This window comes from Tupaia chinensis, unplaced genomic scaffold (assembly GCF_000334495.1).
Source record: "Tupaia chinensis unplaced genomic scaffold, TupChi_1.0 Scaffold148049_1, whole genome shotgun sequence".
Taxonomy (NCBI): domain Eukaryota; kingdom Metazoa; phylum Chordata; class Mammalia; order Scandentia; family Tupaiidae; genus Tupaia; species Tupaia belangeri.
In genome coordinates this window covers 1,954,376-1,975,101 of record NW_006207899.1, presented here as the reverse complement: position 1 = coordinate 1,975,101, position 20,726 = coordinate 1,954,376, and the positions used below count along the sequence as shown (strand labels likewise).

The 20,726-nt window shown below is 35.2% G+C and overlaps 1 pseudogene; it reads right to left on the bottom strand.

Moving 5' to 3' along the window:
- LOC102492446 (keratin, type I cytoskeletal 18-like) overlaps positions 1–15,841 on the bottom strand; it is a 32,568-nt pseudogene extending 16,727 nt beyond the window's left edge.
- Between the last annotated feature and the right edge of the window lie 4,885 nt (positions 15,842–20,726).

Sequence of the window (20,726 nt, the reverse complement as noted above, 5' to 3'; positions counted from 1 at the left end):
ATATAAATTTTAAGATTTTATTCTATTTCTCTGAATAAAATCTCACTGGACTTTTGATAGACATTGCATTGAAACTGTAGATCACTTTGAGTATTGTGGATATTTTAACAAAATTAATTCTTCCGATTCATGAACATGGGATTGCTTCCATTTATTTCTGTCATCTTCAATTTCTTTAATCAATGTTTTATAGTTTTTAGTAAACAGGTCTTTCACCTTAAATTTATTCCAAAGTATTTTGTTTTAATTTTTATAGCTATTGAAAATGAAATTAATTTCTTGATTTTTTTCAGATAGTTTATTGCCAGTATATAGAAATGCTATTAACCTTTGTATGTTGATTTTGTATCTTGCAACTTTACTAAACTAGTTTATAAGGGATTTTTTCTTTTTTTTTTGGTGAAGTATTTAGCCTTTTTATTTTATATATTAGGTCATGTCACTGGACTAGGGAGAAATGTTTACATATTGAGATATTCACTTCGTAAACTAAAAAATGTGATTGAATGTGTAAAAAAAGTGAAATAAAGAAATTTAAAAAAAGATCATGTCAGCTTCAAACAGACTATTTTACTTTTTTTTTCCTAATTTGGATGCATTGTATGTCTCTCTCTTGCCTAATTTCTCCAGCTAGGACTTCTAGTACTATATTGAATAGAAAGATACAAGAATAAGTATCCTTGTCTTATTCCTGATCTTAGCGAAAACACTTTTAACTTTACTACATTCTGGGCCAGCCTAGAGATTGAGTCTGTAGGGATCAGCCAGAATTCTAGGACTGTGGGGGCCTACCTGATACTGAATTTTACTGGAATGGGCCTAGCATTGTGGTTCAAGGCCTTGTCCAGTGTTTATTTTCCTCTCTTTCGTGATTTGCTATCTGGAGCTCAAGGACGAATGATATAGGTAATGTGAGGTGGTATAGTGGCTAAGGTTATTGGATCTGGATCCCACATGGCTGACTTTGATTCAACTCCTAATCCCAACAACTTGAAAAACACAGCAGGCACATATACATGCATACCCAAAATCCCACGAGGAGAATGAAAAAGGGATTGTGTCATGGCCATCCCTCAGGGACTAATTTATTGTTTTCTCTCTGTTTCTCTCTCTGGTGAGTGCATAGGTCCTATAGAAAAAAAAAAAAGTTGATTAATAATTCATTAAAATTTTTCAATAAGACATAGGCTTTCCTGAAATCAGAGGGAGCTCTGAACTCATTAGTACAACGCAGACACATACAACACATTGCCAACTTAGTAATTACCACTTTAACTCTTTTTGTGAATGAAAAAAGGCAAAAAATAAAAATATATTGAGTATCTGAAGTAAAATACTACTATATCTGTGTGTGTGTATGTGTGTGTGTGTGTATATATATATATATAAAATTTGCCATAGGGTAATGATCTTTCCAGAGAGACAGAAAGAGACAGAGAGAGAGGGAAAGTAAGAAATCAATCCCAGAGGGTAATGACCATATCACAATTCCTTCTCTTCCATTTCCCTCCCAGGATTTTGGGCACAACATACACACTCACCTGGTATGATTTTCAAGCCACCAGGTCCAGTATTCAAACTACACAGGTGACCATGTAGGAGTCCAGAGACAACGACCATGCCACCTACTGGTTCAGTTGCTATAATACTTTTAAATATCTAGGAATAGCATTTATTTTTCAAGGGTGGAAGAGAGAAAGGGAGAAGGGGAAATTCTTCCTTTGAAGATTCCATTGCAAAAGTAGAACACATTGAAACAGTGTGTCCAAAACAAAACATCAAAATTACTTTTTACATAATTTCTCAGTTATTTATATGGTGAACAGCAGAACAAACTTTTTTTTTGCTAAATTTTTATTAGGTAGAATGTTCTAGACAGTGTCTCCGACTACCCAGTCTCTTGCCTGCTCCCTGACATGTGTGCTAATCTTGGCTATAGTACTCTTCCCATTGTGTTACAATCAATCACTTATCGAATTTGACCCTCTGCCCCTGACAAGACCTTTATTTTACACATCTTTGCTATCATGGTGCAGAGCTTATAGTTTTTGTCATGCCAATAGTTCTATTAAACAATACCCGTGTGATAGTAATAGTTGTCATACATTTGTGACAGATGGAATGGGATGTTATCGCCATACAGAAAGACAGAAAAGAAAAATGTTTATCAAGTACTATCTTCAGAAATAGTGTTGCCAAAGCTTATTCAAGTGCTTTCAAGGTAGGGAAAATAAATGAAAAGCAGATTTTTTTTCCTAACAAAATTGCCAGTGGGGAAGGCAAAGGTTCAGGAAAACAGGAGGTTTCTAATATATTAACCACCCATTCAATGTCTGGCAGTAATTAGGAAAATAAACAGGATCCTGAGTCGAATTAACAGCACCAATTAAACTTTTCTGCCAGCGCATTTATACCAATAACTAGTGGTGCAACATCTGGAAAATTATTCCCAAAAAATGAAGCCAGATATTTATGATATTCTCAAAGAAAACAAAACAAAAAAATTAAAAATAGCAAATGGGTAGGAGGTGTGAGCCTTGTACCAAGAGAGAAATGATTCTGGCTTTTGCCACAATTTTAAACAAAAGCCAGATCAAATTTGTTTAAAAATTTAAAGGGCACAATTACCTTTTAGACTATTTTTGTAGGCAAACAGTTATTTCTAAATATGGCCAAAATCATAGAAATTCAAAATACTGTATTTAAACTAAACACAAGAAAATTAGAAAATTGTAAATAAGAATGTTATATTTAGTATAACACATGTTGGAAAGCATGACAGAAACCATGTTTTTTAAATCATAGTATCTTTAATATTTTCAGCAAACTTAGCATTTATAAGACGTTTTTAGAATTTTCTTTGTAAATAAAGAATTCACTCTAATAGAAGATTCCCCTTTTATTTATCTCAGTTGCATACATAGAAATCTAAGTGATCAATATGTTGAATTAAAAACCTTATCATCGATGAGTTTTGTTGTTGATGTTTGGAAAACTTATCTCTATATTTTGCTATAGGGTGTGTGCGCTCACCAGAAAGACAGAGAGAAACAGAGAGATAGAAAGAGAGAAATCACCCCCCGGGGGGGATGGCCACGCCGCAATCCCTTCTCCTCCATTCTCCTCTCAGGATCTTAGGCATGCACACACACGCGCCTGGCGTGAGTTTAAGCCACCGGGTCCAGGACGTGAATCGCAGTCAACTACATGGGAGTTCAGCGACATAGCCATTATGCTAACTGCTGGTCTCAACACATATTTTGTATATAGGCTATATGACACTGTATTGTTACAAGAAAGTAAGCTGAAGAAAAGAAAGAATTATTTAGAAAATCATAGGAAAGAGAAAACACGTTGATAGCCCTGCACTGCACTTTCCAATATACTGGGTTGTCAGAAAAGTCATGATGTATTTTTTCTGTTTTTTTATGCAAAAATGCACTTTTCCCACAACACAGTATTGCTTGAAAAACAAAATCAATGTCATTGGACCCACGGAGCTCAAACCCATGTTGTTCAAGGATCATTTGTATTTACACATGATTGGATCTTGCTCTGAGTGGCTCAATGGTAAGTGATTATGAAGGCCTGGGATATTATTTTACCCTACTTCAGACATTATAAACATTTAGATTACACTAAATTCAATAAAAATTTTTCTTTCTTCAATAATAAATTAACCTCAGATTACTGTAACTTATTTATTTTATAAACTTCCATTTTTTTTAACTTTTTGACCCTTTTTGTAGTAGCATTTAGCTAACACAAAAACACATGTATGGCTTTATAAAAATATTTTTATTGTCTCCTTATTATGTAAAATTTATACTATAAAATATTTTATTATTATTTTACCTTTTAAACAATTTTGTTGAAAACTAAGACACAAAAACACACATTAACCTTGGCCTATATCAGGTCAGGATCAACAATATTACTGTCTTCTACTTCTACATCTTGTCCTTCTAAAAAGGTTTGATGAACAAAACAGCATTAAAATCAAATCAAGTACAAGAGAAAATAATGGAATCAAGAGTTCTTGGTAAACAAGAAATGCATGCAGCTGTGGCTAGCCTAACATGATAATATTTTACAGTAAACTATTATTTTCATAAGAAGGATTATTTTTACACTCTAAAAAATAAAAATAAATATAGTTTAATACATGCATAAACTAGTAACACAGTCATTTATTGTCATTATATAATTATACATATACTTTTTAGGTTTGTTTACACAAGCATCACTACAAACACTTGAATGATGCATTGTGCTATGATATCACAAGGGCTATGATTCGGCTAGGCACATATGTATATGTATCAGATTGAGTAATAGTCACAGTTTCAGGAATCCACAGTGTCTTAAAACATATCTCCTGCAGAAAAGAGGACACTGTTATATAGATGATTCATCATCTATATATAATGTTTTTTTGCCATAGGGTGAATACACTCACTAGAGAGAGACACTGGAAGAAAAGTGAAAGAATAAAAATCACTCCTCAGGTGGAATGACCACACCACAATCCCTTCTCCTCCATTCTTCTCCTGGGATTTTTGGCATACGTGCACATGTGCCTACCATGATATTCAAGCTGCCAGATCCGGGACTCAGAACCATGGATGGCCTTGTGGGAGTCTAGCACTTAATCACCATGCCACCTGTTGGCCCTTATTTAGTATTTTTAAGTCATTAGTGTAACACCTCCAGCTTTGTTCTTTTGTTCTCAGGAGTCTTTTTTTTTTAAAAGGTCATTTGTTCTATATAAATTTTAAGATTTTATTCTATTTCTCTGAATAAAATCTCACTGGACTTTTGATAGACATTGCATTGAAACTGTAGATCACTTTGGGTATTGTGGATATTTTAACAAAATTAATTCTTCCGATTCATGAACATGGGATTGCTTCCATTTATTTCTGTCATCTTCAATTTCTTTAATCAATGTTTTATAGTTTTTAGTAAACAGGTCTTTCACCTTAAATTTATTCCAAAGTGTTTTGTTTTAATTTTTATAGCTATTGAAAATGAAATTAATTTCTTGATTTTTTTTCAGATAGTTTATTGCCAGTATATAGAAATGCTATTAACCTTTGTATGTTGATTTTGTATCTTGCAACTTTACTAAACTAGTTTATAAGGGATTTTTTCTTTTTTTTTTTTGGTGAAGTATTTAGCCTTTTTTATATATATATATATTAGGTCATGTCACTGGACTAGGGAGAAATGTTTACATATTGAGATATTCACTTTGTAAACTAAAAAATGTGATTGAATGTGTAAAAAAAGTGAAATAAAGAAATTTAAAAAAAGATCATGTCAGCTTCAAACAGACTATTTTACTTTTTTTTTCCTAATTTGGATGCATTGTATGTCTCTCTCTTGCCTAATTTCTCCAGCTAGGACTTCTAGTACTATATTGAATAGAAAGATACAAGAATAAGTATCCTTGTCTTATTCCTGATCTTAGTGAAAACACTTTTAACTTTACTACATTCTGGGCCAGCCTAGAGACTAGAACTGGAGATTGAGTCTGTAGGGATCAGCCAGAATTCTAGGACTGTGGGGGCCTACCTGATACTGAATTTTACTGGAATGGGCCTAGCATTGTGGTTCAAGGCCTTGTCCAGTGTTTATTTTCCTCTCTTTCGTGATTTGCTATCTGGAGCTCAAGGACGAATGATATAGGTAATGTGAGGTGGTATAGTGGCTAAGGTTATTGGATCTGGATCCCACATGGCTGACTTTGATTCAACTCCTAATCCCAACAACTTGAAAAACACAGCAGGCACATATACATGCATACCCAAAATCCCACGAGGAGAATGAAAAAGGGATTGTGTCATGGCCATCCCTCAGGGACTAATTTATTGTTTTCTCTCTGTTTCTCTCTCTGGTGAGTGCATAGGTCCTATAGAAAAAAAAAAAAGTTGATTAATAATTCATTAAAATTTTTCAATAAGACATAGGCTTTCCTGAAATCAGAGGGAGCTCTGAACTCATTAGTACAACGCAGACACATACAACACATTGCCAACTTAGTAATTACCACTTTAACTCTTTTTGTGAATGAAAAAAGGCAAAAAATAAAAATATATTGAGTATCTGAAGTAAAATACTACTATATCTGTGTGTGTGTATGTGTGTGTGTGTGTGTATATATATATATAAAATTTGCCATAGGGTAATGATCTTTCCAGAGAGACAGAAAGAGACAGAGAGAGAGGGAAAGTAAGAAATCAATCCCAGAGGGTAATGACCATATCACAATTCCTTCTCTTCCATTTCCCTCCCAGGATTTTGGGCACAACATACACACTCACCTGGTATGATTTTCAAGCCACCAGGTCCAGTATTCAAACTACACAGGTGACCATGTAGGAGTCCAGAGACAACGACCATGCCACCTACTGGTTCAGTTGCTATAATACTTTTAAATATCTAGGAATAGCATTTATTTTTCAAGGGTGGAAGAGAGAAAGGGAGAAGGGGAAATTCTTCCTTTGAAGATTCCATTGCAAAAGTAGAACACATTGAAACAGTGTGTCCAAAACAAAACATCAAAATTACTTTTTACATAATTTCTCAGTTATTTATATGATGAACAGCAGAACAAACTTTTTTTTTGCTAAATTTTTATTAGGTAGAATGTTCTGGACAGTGTCTCCGACTACCCAGTCTCTTGCCTGCTCCCTGACATGTGTGCTAATCTTGGCTATAGTACTCTTCCCATTGTGTTACAATCAATCACTTATCGAATTTGACCCTCTGCCCCTGACAAGACCTTTATTTTACACATCTTTGCTATCATGGTGCAGAGCTTATAGTTTTTGTCATGCCAATAGTTCTATTAAACAATACCCGTGTGATAGTAATAGTTGTCATACATTTGTGACAGATGGAATGGGATGTTATCGCCATACAGAAAGACAGAAAAGAAAAATGTTTATCAAGTACTATCTTCAGAAATAGTGTTGCCAAAGCTTATTCAAGTGCTTTCAAGGTAGGGAAAATAAATGAAAAGCAGATTTTTTTTCCTAACAAAATTGCCAGTGGGGAAGGCAAAGGTTCAGGAAAACAGGAGGTTTCTAATATATTAACCACCCATTCAATGTCTGGCAGTAATTAGGAAAATAAACAGGATCCTGAGTCGAATTAACAGCACCAATTAAACTTTTCTGCCAGCGCATTTATACCAATAACTAGTGGTGCAACATCTGGAAAATTATTCCCAAAAAATGAAGCCAGATATTTATGATATTCTCAAAGAAAACAAAACAAAAAAATTAAAAATAGCAAATGGGTAGGAGGTGTGAGCCTTGTACCAAGAGAGAAATGATTCTGGCTTTTGCCACAATTTTAAACAAAAGCCAGATCAAATTTGTTTAAAAATTTAAAGGGCACAATTACCTTTTAGACTATTTTTGTAGGCAAACAGTTATTTCTAAATATGGCCAAAATCATAGAAATTCAAAATACTGTATTTAAACTAAACACAAGAAAATTAGAAAATTGTAAATAAGAATGTTATATTTAGTATAACACATGTTGGAAAGCATGACAGAAACCATGTTTTTTAAATCATAGTATCTTTAATATTTTCAGCAAACTTAGCATTTATAAGACGTTTTTAGAATTTTCTTTGTAAATAAAGAATTCACTCTAATAGAAGATTCCCCTTTTATTTATCTCAGTTGCATACATAGAAATCTAAGTGATCAATATGTTGAATTAAAAACCTTATCATCGATGAGTTTTGTTGTTGATGTTTGGAAAACTTATCTCTATATGAACTGCAATAATGGTTTTTTGATTCCAGAACAATCCTCACTGGTGTCTATTCATCTATATCCTGTGAATAAGATCAATTGCATTATTTCAACTACACCTAACCAATTTATGTATTTTTCTTATTTGAAAAGTACATTACAAATCCTGATATAGGAGTTTTAGAAGAACTTTTAACTCATAAAACATTCCTTTTCACCTTCTTCCAAGAGAAATACCTTAAATTAAAGACATCCTCACTGGGAACCAGCAGTTAGCATAATGGCTATGTCGCTGGACTCCCACGTAGTCGACCGTAGTTCGTGTCCCAGACCCGGTGGCTTAAAACTCACGCCGGGCGCGTGTGCGTGTGTGCCCAAGATCCCGAGAGGAGAATGGAGGAGAAGGGATTGCAGCGTGACCATCCCCCCGGGGGGGTGATTTCTCTCTTTCTGTCTCTATGTCTCTCTCTGTCTGTCTGGTGAGCGCACGCGCCCTATAGCAAAAACCTCTCCAAAAAAAAGACGTCCTCACTAAATTCATTCTCAAAAAGGAAGTGATTTCTTCAAGACATTCATTCTTTTACTAAAGCAATGAAGGGAAGGAGAAAGGGAAGAGTAAAACATATTCCTTGTTGGAAGTTTTCAATGTAATAATTTACTCAACAAGCATATATTGAGCATCAACTAGGTAAACAACCCTAGTGAAGACTTTATGTTACTTGGAGAAAATGATGATGGATTAAATAGGAAACACACTTTCTAGGAATCTAGAAATTGATAATTATGTCTTTCTGTTGAATGATATTATGGGAAAGGAGAAAAGTTGGGGAAACATGTACTAGGAGTAAGGGATGAGGAGTAAAAAACAATGCAGTCAGAGAACTCAAAGAGTTTCCTTCATGAAAACTAAAGAAAAACAGCACGTCACAGCAGGCATTGGCAAATAAATAAAATGCTGCAGAAAAATAAAGAAAGACAAAAAATGAAAAAGAACCAGTAGAGTCTTCAAATAGGTCCTTTTTGTTCTTATGACATTTATTACGCCCCAACTTGTCTGCATCTAGTTTATTTTCTAAAATAGGTTTGTTTCTACCATCCATCTCACAGAAAGGAATCAGTTTTATTTTGTTGATGAAATAATAATTCACCCGTTTTAATAAGCAACCTTTTATTTCATTATAATCTACCTCTGTATGTCTCAAGTATTTTCATCAAATCGTCCAGTGCCTGAATACTGTCAGGCCTGCAGAAATCACTGAATAATTGTTTATTGAATAAAAGAATGACATTGCATTGGAGTAGGGGATATACAGAGGAATAACAACAAAAGGGGTTTGGCAAATAGTAAGGAGGTAGAGTCAGGAGTCTATTTGAACAAAGCATGGATTTTATGTGGGTAGTATGTTTATTATTCATAATAACAAAGATGATTAAGAAATGAATGGGGGCGGGGGGATCAGCAGTTAGCGTAATGGCTATGTTGCTGGACTCCCATGTAGTCGACCGTGGTTCAAGTCCTGGAACCAGAGGCTTAAACTCATGCCGGGCGCGTGTGCGTGTGTGCCCAGAATCCCAAAAGGAGAATGGAGGAGAAGGGATTGCAGCTTGGCCATGCCCCCTAGAGGGTGATTTCTTGCTTTCTGTCTGTCTCTGTCTTTCTGGTGAGCGCATGCACCCTATAGGGAAAAACCTCTCCGAAAAAAAAAAAAAAAGAAATGAATGGAAATAAATTAGGGTGACACCTTTGAAAGTAATATTGCCAGTTTATTCAGGTTTGTTCAATATTATTTCGGGCCCAGCTAGGGTGATACATTGCTGAGAGACTGGAAGTACATGGGTGGCCAGAGTTTGTTTCCTATCACCAGGTGTTGGTGTGCACCTGTAATTCCAGGTATTTGGGGAGGCAGAGGCAGGAGGATCATGACATAGAAAGAAACTGCCTTAAAAAGAATATAGTCATTAGATTCCACTGCACTTATTTAAATTTTTCACTCTTAGGTATGTTCACCTTGCCTTATTTCCCAAATTTTTCTGGAGTCTAGAATTCTATTGCATCAAAGTTTAAAAAAGTCAATAATTCTTTTAAATATTACTCATGTTTTCAAACATGAATTGGAACTCTAAAAGTCTTTAGTTAATGAAAATTCAAGTACAGTAATTTTGAAATTCTACCCAAAAAAAGTCTATGCCAACATATGCAAAATATTCCTACAGGTTACCCAAGTCACATTTAATAAAAATGTAAATCCAGTAAAAGTTTTTAATAATTCTGCTTAATTAAAATGTTACCCCTGTATAATGAATTATTAGGAAATATTCCCTTATTTCTTCTTACCAAAACCTAAATGGCATGACTCTCTTCTCACCTCTGCCCCACCACTACCTTATTAAAGAGTTATTTGTATTTCTGGCTAGGTAAATTAAAACCAAGTTTTTGTGTTATTCTGCCCTTTTTTTCACCTTTAACCTGAACTTGGTATTATGACAATTGCAAACAAGGGGGATAATGTCAACTCTTCTTTGATCTTTTTAAATCTTCCCTTTCAATTTCCTCTGGTGCTCCCCTCAGTCTGGGTTACTGTCTTTGGTTCCTGATGGAAGGTAACCAGCACGATAGGATAAACAAGTCGTGTACGAGATTTAGCTTTGAATCATTACAACCAACATTTCAGCTTCTCAGGTAAATTTCAATGCAACATGGGACATTCCAGTGCTCAGTACCAGTAATTTTGGTGTGATAAGCAAAGATTCTTCTTGTAAGTTGGAAATCACATGGTCTCTTTTGTGTTTTTGTTTTTGTTCTTTTTACTTTTCTCTTGGAATTCATCACCTTTTTCATACATTTGCCCACTAGGTGAACCCCATAGGACAGATATTTGATGTGAAAATTTATGCTATCCAATTTAAAGGTTTCATGCATTTCTCAGGACCATTGCCCAAGTTCCTTTGTAGACCTGTATGGACTCTAACTTGCACTTTTCCCTAAAATTGTCCATTTCCTCCAATGCAAATATTTTAGGCAGTAAGTAACTGTTGTAATGTTAGTGGCAAATATTCTTTTGTGCAAACTAAATCCCTGAATTAGAAAAGCTTAATAGCTCTTACTTTGAGATTCCTCTAGCCTCTCTAAATAGATGTCCTGATAGTATTTGTAAACATCAACCTGCTTTCTAGTTTAGTCCTGTCTCTCCTTTTGTTAAAAGACAAATGCATCTTGCCATTGCTCTTCTTTATTGTTTCCCTCTATGTGGGTTGTTTTGGACTGAAAGATCAAATCCCATGTGTAAAGATGATTCTGTGCCTTACTGAGTTGTTTTTTTGTTTTGTTTTGTTTTCTACTTTATAAAAATCTCAGAAATCATTTATGGTTTACAACAAAGTTGTGTCATGTATTTCCTGACTGCAGTTTCCCATCTACCTCTTATTAAACCTGACTCCAAGATTTGAATAGAAGGAGGTATTTAAGGCACATTAATTTGGTTAACTTTTTCCTCCATCTGATATTCTTAAACTATCAAGCTTCCTATGTAATACAGGTATGCTTTTTCATTCATCTTTCTTTTCTGTTAACTAACTCTACTTGCTTCCTGTTTGTTGATTCATACCCTGCAGCTAAAATCTTAACTTGTGCTTGCTAACATCCATTGAGACAGATAAACATAGAGGCCTCTCTGGCTGTTCTGAGACTAGACAAGTGAATTATTATATTTAGAGTTTTTTTGTTATCTGTTTATCTCCTTTATGTCTTCTCCTCCCTCAATTCCCAAAACTCACAAAGGAAAAACAAGAGAGTATTTGAAAGTATATTGTGGGGATGGTTCTCAAAGTGTTTCACATTGAACGCTGTAGTTTGATCCTGGCAAAAGTTGTCATCTAGCTTATATAAGCTGATGAATACCTTGGTGAAGGAGAAATTTTAATAATAAAGAAGAAGAAAGAAAAGAAGAAAAAGGAATAGAATCTAGGCATTCAGTGCTTTGCCACACATACCTATCTGACATTACCAACCTAAAACCTAAAAACTTACACATTACAGCTATGTCTCAAAAGTCGAATCTAATTCATTAGACAACCCGGGATAAATTTATTTCCAATGTCTCACTTAGTATGAGTAAGGCATTGGTTTGAGAGTCTATAGAAAATCCTTTTTACAAAACTTATCAAGGTGGAACGGAGATGGAAATAGAATCATAAACACTGAAGTCCTCTACATCTTCCAATGGTTCATATGTTACAACAAGACAAAACAAAACAGACAAACAGAAACAAAACAGTCAGTATAGTCTAGGAAAAATCACGCTAGAATCATCAGTTTTGAGACCTGTGTATGAGTAGTGCAAAGTAGGCTCTACTATCCATTTCCTTGAATTCCATGCATTTCCCATGTTTTTGTACTCTGGCAGGAGAATTGGAGAAAAGAGGTAAAGCAAAGTTTTAGATTAAACCCCACTGTGCCCCATTGTGCCAATAGACACATAAATGTTATATGGAGAAATTTTAGAGGAAAATAATGAAATCATATACAAAATAATACATTTTGTTTCTTCCTTAATTCTGATGAATCAAGGCAATGACTTTTCTTGGGTCTTGTTAATGTCTGTAAAATAAAAAATATAGGTAAATATTTCAAATAAGAAGCATTCTATCTCGGCTTGTTTAGATCAGTATTCTGACCATTTATTTTTTATTCATGGCAAAAAAAATGGAGAGCAATGATGTAAATATGTTAATTTTAATATTACATTATTTCAATGACTAGGCCATTAACAACAGGAATTCAAAGATTACAGACTATAATACTCAGAGATCATAAAACTGGCAGAATGAGTACAAGATGACATCAGATCAAGTCAGGCTCAATAACAGATATAAATCTACCCACTCTTCAATCTATCTTTACGATAATAAAAATTAGGCCTCAAACAATAAAATTAAACTAGCCATATTAAGCACTAAGGAAGTGGGAGAAATAGGTGAAGAGTCTACACCACTGACTTCTGGTTCAGAACTCTTTCCACTGGGCTGTAAAACAGGTGCAGTGAACAGTTTATGTTATCTTGGGCTGTGTTTTTCTGTGTCCAGGAAATGCCTCACCCAAAGAGATGCAGAACACCTCTCACAACTGAAATTGAAAACGCCAGATATTTTTGTAACCTCCCCTGCAGTTACAGCAGGTTGGCCTGAAATGAACAGCCAGTCACGGATTTCAAAATAGAAACAAGTAAGACAAGGAAATCAAGGGTTTACTAAATTCAATTTGGTGCTGGCAGTAGGCGCAGTCACAGTCTTGTCTCATCTCGTGACGTAACTGTCAGGTGGTTTTGGAAACAATATCCAGAGCTTATTCAAAGACGGGGATCACAGTGAAAGTTGGCGGATTTGTGGTCACTTCCCAGGGCCAATTAGGAGACCTAATTTTGATTGTATAAAACAGAGAATAGATAGGAAAGCAGAGATGGCCCAAGAATAAACAACCCACACATGTTACACAGCTTTCTGCCCCAGCCTGGACACACTGCTTTTTCCTGGTCGGCAAGCTTCAGAACTCCCTTTACCCTGAGGGTCTTTTGCAAGCTGTAGATGTGGCTGCCGTGTGGCAGCTAGCAACTCCATCAGCCCTTGCTATATGGCGCTTAGTAACAAGAGTGGAGTTAGTTTCCAATATTTTTCTTATTCTATTTTCATGTTTATTTTCTTTTGAAATATGTATTTAGAAACTAGTATGATGACTTTAAAAAGGAAAAAAATAGTGAAAGGAAAACTTAACTGATTAATATCTGGTAGAACATATCAAACAAATCAGGGTGGGGTAAGGAATACCAAACTAAGACATTTCAGATTTGAGACTCAAACCACTGATATTAAGCAGCTCAAATGTGTGTGGAGTGTTCACCATTTACAGAACAGCTCCTAGCAATGTCATAAATCCAGCTAGCTTAAAATAGAAGTTTGAAAAATGCAGTTTTGAATCCAGCTCCTCGCTCTCTGTTGTGTTTTGTTGCTGTGCAATGATATAAACAGTTGCCCCATTTCATGGAAGGTGTTAATACAGCATATATTGGGAATTAAAACTATTTTCTGTGGCAATCATTGTTGTAGCTTCCAAAATCGCATCAGGCCTCAACTTCTCCGGACTTTCTGAAGAAAAATAATCTTCTGTTATATAATAAAAAATGCAATCATAATAAATTATTAAATAAAAATGGAAGCTAGATGACAGCATCATTTATTAAACAAGGACCATTATATTATCAAATCATCCCCTTGAGTTAGATTTTTTAAAAAGAATTACTTTATTTTATTTAACTTTATTTATTTATTTATTTTAATGTGAGCAAAGAGGGACAGAGTGTGAGAGAGACAGCGAGAGAGAAAGATTGAAAGAGAGAAAGCAAGCTTGCAGTTCCAGGACTCAAATCACAGTCAGCCTTGTGGGAGTCCAGCACTCTTAACCACCACATCACCTGCTGGCCCTTCTCCTTCATTCTCCTCTTGAGATCTTTAGCACACATGCAGACGCACCTGGCCTGAGTTTTAAGTGGATGGGTCTGGGATTCAAACTGTGGTTGACAAAGTGAGAGTCCAACAACATGACCATTACGCCATCTGCTGGTCCTTCTGAGTTAGATACTAACAACTTCCCCTCAGACAGGAGATAAATGAGAATGTGTAAGATTAAGTTCTCACAACAATACATTGCTGAGCAAGTACTGAAATGTGTTTTCACTCAACTGTGCCTTAGTGATTTGCTTGCAAAAGTCAATGACTATCACATATAAAAATATGTAAAACTTATTTAATTTCATGCCATTAACAATTCTACCACTTGGAGTCCTGTAAATGATGCTAGCCAGGATATGACATTTCATCCCCTAGTCATTTAAAAGGTGAAAATAGGTTATCTGCACCCAAAAGGACAGTAAGAAAAATGATGTGTGAGTTCCAATGAAAAATATTCTATATCTGAAGTTTTGTAAAAATAAAACTCATTAAGGAAAAAAAAAATTCCTCACTTATCTAGATTTGAACCTTGAGTTTATAAGATTTATCAATTTGGCAGTATCTTTATTTATGCTAAGCAAAAGGAAAAAGGCTGGATTTGAATCCATTAACAATCCATGAGCAGCCAGGACCTTGGACAGTGTGGTTTTAGAGTCAAGGAGAGATAGAAGAATGCAGACGCCCATCTGCTAAAAGTATGATGTTACTTTTAACATGTAAATATCATGAATCATTCATCAATAACTAAACTAGGAACAGATAATACTAATGTACAATGAATAACTGCTAAGTGTCAAATTCTACGTTGAGTTCTCATCTATTGTTGCATATCTATTCGATGTTGCATCGGGCCAATGAAGACCTAGCTGCTGTGTCGCTGGACTCCCATGTAGTTGACCACAGTTCAAGTCCCGCATCTGGTGGCTTAAATTCATGCCAGGCACATGTGAGTGCATGCCCAAGATCCTGAGAGGGGAATGGAGGAGAAGGGATTGTGGCGTGGCCACCACCACCACCATCAACCCAGCCGATGATTTCTCACTTTCTGTCTCTGTCTTTCTGGTGAGCACATGTGCCCTATTGCAAAAGCCTTTAAAAAAAAAAAAAAAAAAAAGATCTGGTCTTGCAAACTGAGAAAAAAATATAATGAAAGAAACAATTATAACCCAAAATCAAAAGAACTAACTTATTGGCGTATATATGTCATGTCTGATTTCCTGCAGTGTTCCATGTCTGTATGAAGTACTTAACTAGGATTTTTACCTTCTTCTCCACAATACTCTTCCCTTTCTTTATCCTTGGATCCCATCTTGAATTCTACGCTGCTTCTCCTCAGTTCTTCATTGTTTAAACTTCCATATTCTTCAAGATAACCCAACACTACCTACAGAGAGGACTTCTGCATAGGATAGATACCTGTTTCTTTATCTGGGAAAATAAAATAGTCTCAGAAAAATCCCGTCAGTACTAACCTCCCAGGTCTGGATTAGATTCAGAAATAACACATGGTGACTGGTTTGTGAGGGCAGGGCTGCCAAGTCTCCTTTCCTTTGAGGGCTCTCCACCATCGTGTGGTGAAGAGACATTATCTCTTATCTCCCATGGTCTGCAGTCCTCACAATCTCTTCTCTTAGACACTTCCATATTCTTCAAGATAACCCAACACTACCTACAGAGAGGACTTCTGCATAGGATAGATACCTGTTTCTTTATCTGGGAAAATAAAATAGTCTCAGAAAAATCCCGTCAGTACTAACCTCCCAGGTCTGGATTAGATTCAGAAATAACACATGGTGACTGGTTTGTGAGGGCAGGGCTGCCAAGTCTCCTTTCCTTTGAGGGCTCTCCACCATCGTGTGGTGAAGAGACATTATCTCTTATCTCCCATGGTCTGCAGTCCTCACAATCTCTTCTCTTAGACACACACACACACACACACACACATACATCTCCCAGGTACATTTCTCCAAGACATCATAGTTTGGTTAAAGCATCATTTCCCCAGAAGTCACACAGGCCTCTGAGATTTTCCCTTGTCCCCAAAGGTAGAAAGACATTTTACATTGTCATAAAGAATAGGTTTGGCTTCCCTTTGCATTAATGGCTATCTCCAGATAACACCAAGATGATTTATTAGGGCATATAAAACAAGCCTCTTTAAAGTGCCTTCTCCTTAATCCAGCTACCCTAAACTTTCCAGAATGCAAAATAAACTGTGTTCAAAAATAGCTCCTTGGGCTTTTCCTGTGCTGCACAGCTCAACAAAAGCTGGATCTCACATGTCAACTGCAGTTCAAATCCGAGGCCAGTCAGCCTGAAATATGCTAAGCCTGTATGAGGATGTCCAAGATCGGATAGGCTAGAGGACTAGAGGGAAAGGGTCACTGTGTGACCCAGACCCTCTGGTGGGTGTTTCTCTCTCTGTCAGTCTATTTCTTTCTTTCATGTGCATACACACGCACTAAATAAAACACTTATTTTATTTCATTGCAAAATAAAACTAAATAAACAGATTTGACACAGAAATTCAAAATAAATGTCTGCCATTAGTTAAAATAATTTAGGATCACAGAAGACTATTACATATTCTAACTACTCTGATTCTACCCTTCTCCTGCTTGCATGCTAGAAAGTTGTATTAATAAAAGTCTCCATTCCTATTCTGTGGTTTCCAAGACCCATAAAGGCTTCTTTTTAATTTACAGAAATGCCCTTTCATTCTCTGTGCCTCCATTGTACCTGGAAGAGTCTATCATAGCTTGTAAAATATGGTTTCCCTTACTTAAGTTTTTGTGCTCCTGTTGAGCTGAATTCTGTTGGATTGTTAGAAAAGTCATAACTTATTTTTGCTTAGAAAAACGTATCATGACTTTTTTTCGACAATCCAAAACTTAATGTCACATAAAATGACAATTTATTTTTTGTATTTCCAAGACTTATCATAGGGTCTACCACATAGTAGATGTTCAATGACCGTTTAATAAATAAATAATTTTAAAAGAAATGTTGTATAACACATTTCAAAACGTGACTGTATTAGTTTGAATTCACCCCAAAATAGAACTGGAACAAGCAGGTGGTTTATATAAAGCGACTCAAGAGAGAAAAAGTGGAGAAACAGGGAAGGGGAGGCAAGTTCAGTAGAAAAGACAACACAAGGTTGAGCTGCTTACATCCTGCCTGCTGAGAAACAGAGACTACTGCAGAGAATTGTCCCTCCAAACGTTCAGGCTGCATTTCCACACAGGCTGAGTAAACTCTCCAACATTCAACTTCTGAGAACCTGAAACAAAATTAGAGAAATATGTGATTTGTACTGGAGGGAATGCTGTCAGTGAATATGGAATTTTCTAACCCAGTCGTAGTTCCAACTCGAGGCAGACTAGCTATGACCCGCAGTATCAAAAGCAGCTGCTATCATTTCATTGAAGTGGAGTTCAGATATTCTCTTCCAAAATTGGGGGCGTTTTTGGAACCAGATACTGCTGCATCATTTACAGTTTTCCTTTAACTTCCCACATATTTTTGAGATGGTACATACAGATATGTTTTCACAAAATTAAAATGCAGGTAAATACAATACAACATGCAGCCTTTTGAAAAAATTAATTTTACTACACTATTTTGCTAAATATTGGTTGTATAAATCATCAACCTTTCAATCAGGCGCTGTGCATTGTAGAAATGTTATTATACATTCATAGGTTGAGAAATTGAATATAGTCAACCAAAGCACCTGGCCTGATCTTGGTTTATAAAACTCTGTGAATGGGACATTCTGCTGTTGATGCTATTGAATATTTGCATTAGATTCTTATCAGGCAGTGTCGCCTAATCATTTATTTAATCATTACTCAATACTCTAGATAAAATTCAGAAAAAATTGTGACATATATTCATTGTTTAAAGATTAACCACAACTTTTCTTTATTAGACAAATCTGAAAATCTACTTTTCACGTTTTATTCTGCCTCAGTAAGAGAAACCACATGTTAGGCATCAAGAACTATTAAAATTGGATTAAATTGTTCTCTGGGTTCTAATTACACTGATTACAGAAAAATTATATGCATCGGCCTCCTGAGAAAATATCCTATGCAATGATAGATACATGAACAGCAATTTGACTCACAACATCTTATGAAGTCAGATTTCATATAAATTTCAATGAATTACACTTCTTTGTAATTGCAGAACTAATTTGAGAAGCATAGGTTTAAGGAATAGTTTTTTGGATTTTTCTTTTTAATTGAAGCTATATCTTATTTTCAAAATTGCAGATGGATGGTGGAGATGCTCTTTGATTACACCCATTAAGCCATGGGCTTTCATTTCCTAGTTTGCATGACTGAAAAACAAATCTGCTGACTAGCTACCTAAGAACTATTCCCATCTTCTTCCTTCTTTTCTAATTCTATTCACTTATCCTTTCTCTTTAGCAAAACCAGGACCTTCATGCACAATGAGATGATCTCTTCTCCTAGGAGATAAACCATGGTCATTTTAAACCAATACCAATAATTGTTTCCTTATTTTTCCTTAACCTGCAATTGGCTTGGACATGGAACAATGTTCTAAACAGGTTTATAACAATTTTGTGCTTTGGTTAAATCTTGTAGAAGGAATTTATACAGTTCAAAGTCATTCTAAACCAAAAGATTTTAGCAAGTAAAAAAAAAAATTATACTTATGCCAGAACTTTGTGGCAATAAAAAAGGATATCTTTCACTGTAAAGTCCTGATGAGTTTTTTTTCATACTCTTACTATGTATTGCTATTTATTTTTTCTTTACTTACAAACATTTTCTCTTAATAATTTTTAACCCATAGACAAAAGATGTACTATAAAAAAAATCAATATAACACCATCTTCAACACAGAGAAAATGTTTAAATTATCCTGAAGAAGAAAATCTACCTTCTCCCAGATGAACTTTCACATTTTGAAAACTGTCATAAACTCTTGTTTATGAAAAATATTGACTTCAAGTTCAAGGAAAACGGAAAACTCTGTATTTGAAAAGGGGTTCCCAGTAAGTCCCATAGCTATGACCATGCTGCCTTATATAGTCCCGGAAAAAAATGGTGCTGACTTAGTGAAGCTTTGTCTTTTTGCATATTCAAGAAAATCAGAGGATAGCTTTTGCCTCACCAATTTTCTAACTAAAATATCTGGGTTGTGAAAATCTAAGGCTATCAGTCTCAGTGAAAGAGCCCTCCTAAAATCTAATCCCTAAGCATCAGATTAGGAATTAGCACCCATGGATACAGCAGGGAGAAACAACATAATTGAAGTTGGGAATTCATTGTTTAATAGGTGTCCCAACACTTCTTTCTACACTCATAAATTACAATTAGTAACAGTTGATCCTAAATAGGATAATAGACTATAAAAGAAGATTTATTCTTTTAAGATTTAAAAATATTTCTAAACAGAGAGTACTTTAGAGTTTATCCAATCCAGTGTTATAATTTTGAAATGAAGCAAGTGAAATCAGAGAATTTAGATGGTTTTCCCAAAGTCATACCTAATTTGTAGCAGAATCATGTGTAGAATCCCTGTTCTTACCACTTAGTCTTGTGTTTCATGTGTTATAACATGCTGCTTCTTGCTTTTGTAATCGCCAACATCTCCAAGAAATCAATTGATGGCTCATGGGATATTTTCACTTGTGCATTTGTTCTATAAAAATGGAGTGCCTAATTTTAGAATTCCAGTGTATTCAGAACTCTGAAGTAACAAAACAAATCACTTGTATCTTATGGTTGTTTGCCACCAGCAGAGTAAAATACATTTTGTTTATGATGGTGTAAACTTTTACTAAAGATATTTCTTACAAAAGTTCTTGATTAGTCATGGGTGAATGCAACGATTATGTATTTTTTTCTATTCATTGTAGAAAGTGTTGTTGAGGTATTTATAGATTTTTATAAAGAGCTGTACCTTACAAATTCTAGGGACATAAAATTATGAAAATAATTATTGGCCAATGTGAAAGAATCAAAATTTGCTTTCAGTAAAATGTAATCATTCTACTTTGGTAATCCAGGAGCTGTATAATCTCTAGATTGAATTATTACTTGTTCATTTTTTTTTATAGCTAAATGACTTTTTTTAGTGTTTTTTTTTTTTTCTTTTTCTTTCCATAGGGCATGTGTGCTTTCCAGAGAGAGGCAGAGAGGGAAAGTGAGAAATTATCCCCCGGGGGAATGGCCGTGCCACATTCCCTTCTTCTCCATGCTCTTCTTGGGATTTGGGACATGGATACATACATGCCTACCATGATAATCAAGCTTCTAGGTTCAAGGTTCAAACCAAGGCTGTCTATTTTAGAATCCAGTGCCTTAACCAGCATGCCACCTCCTGGCCCCCTCTAAATGACTTTTAATTGTTACTGTCCTTTAACGTCTATATTGTGCAGTTCTATAATGCCAAATCATAATAGTATATATC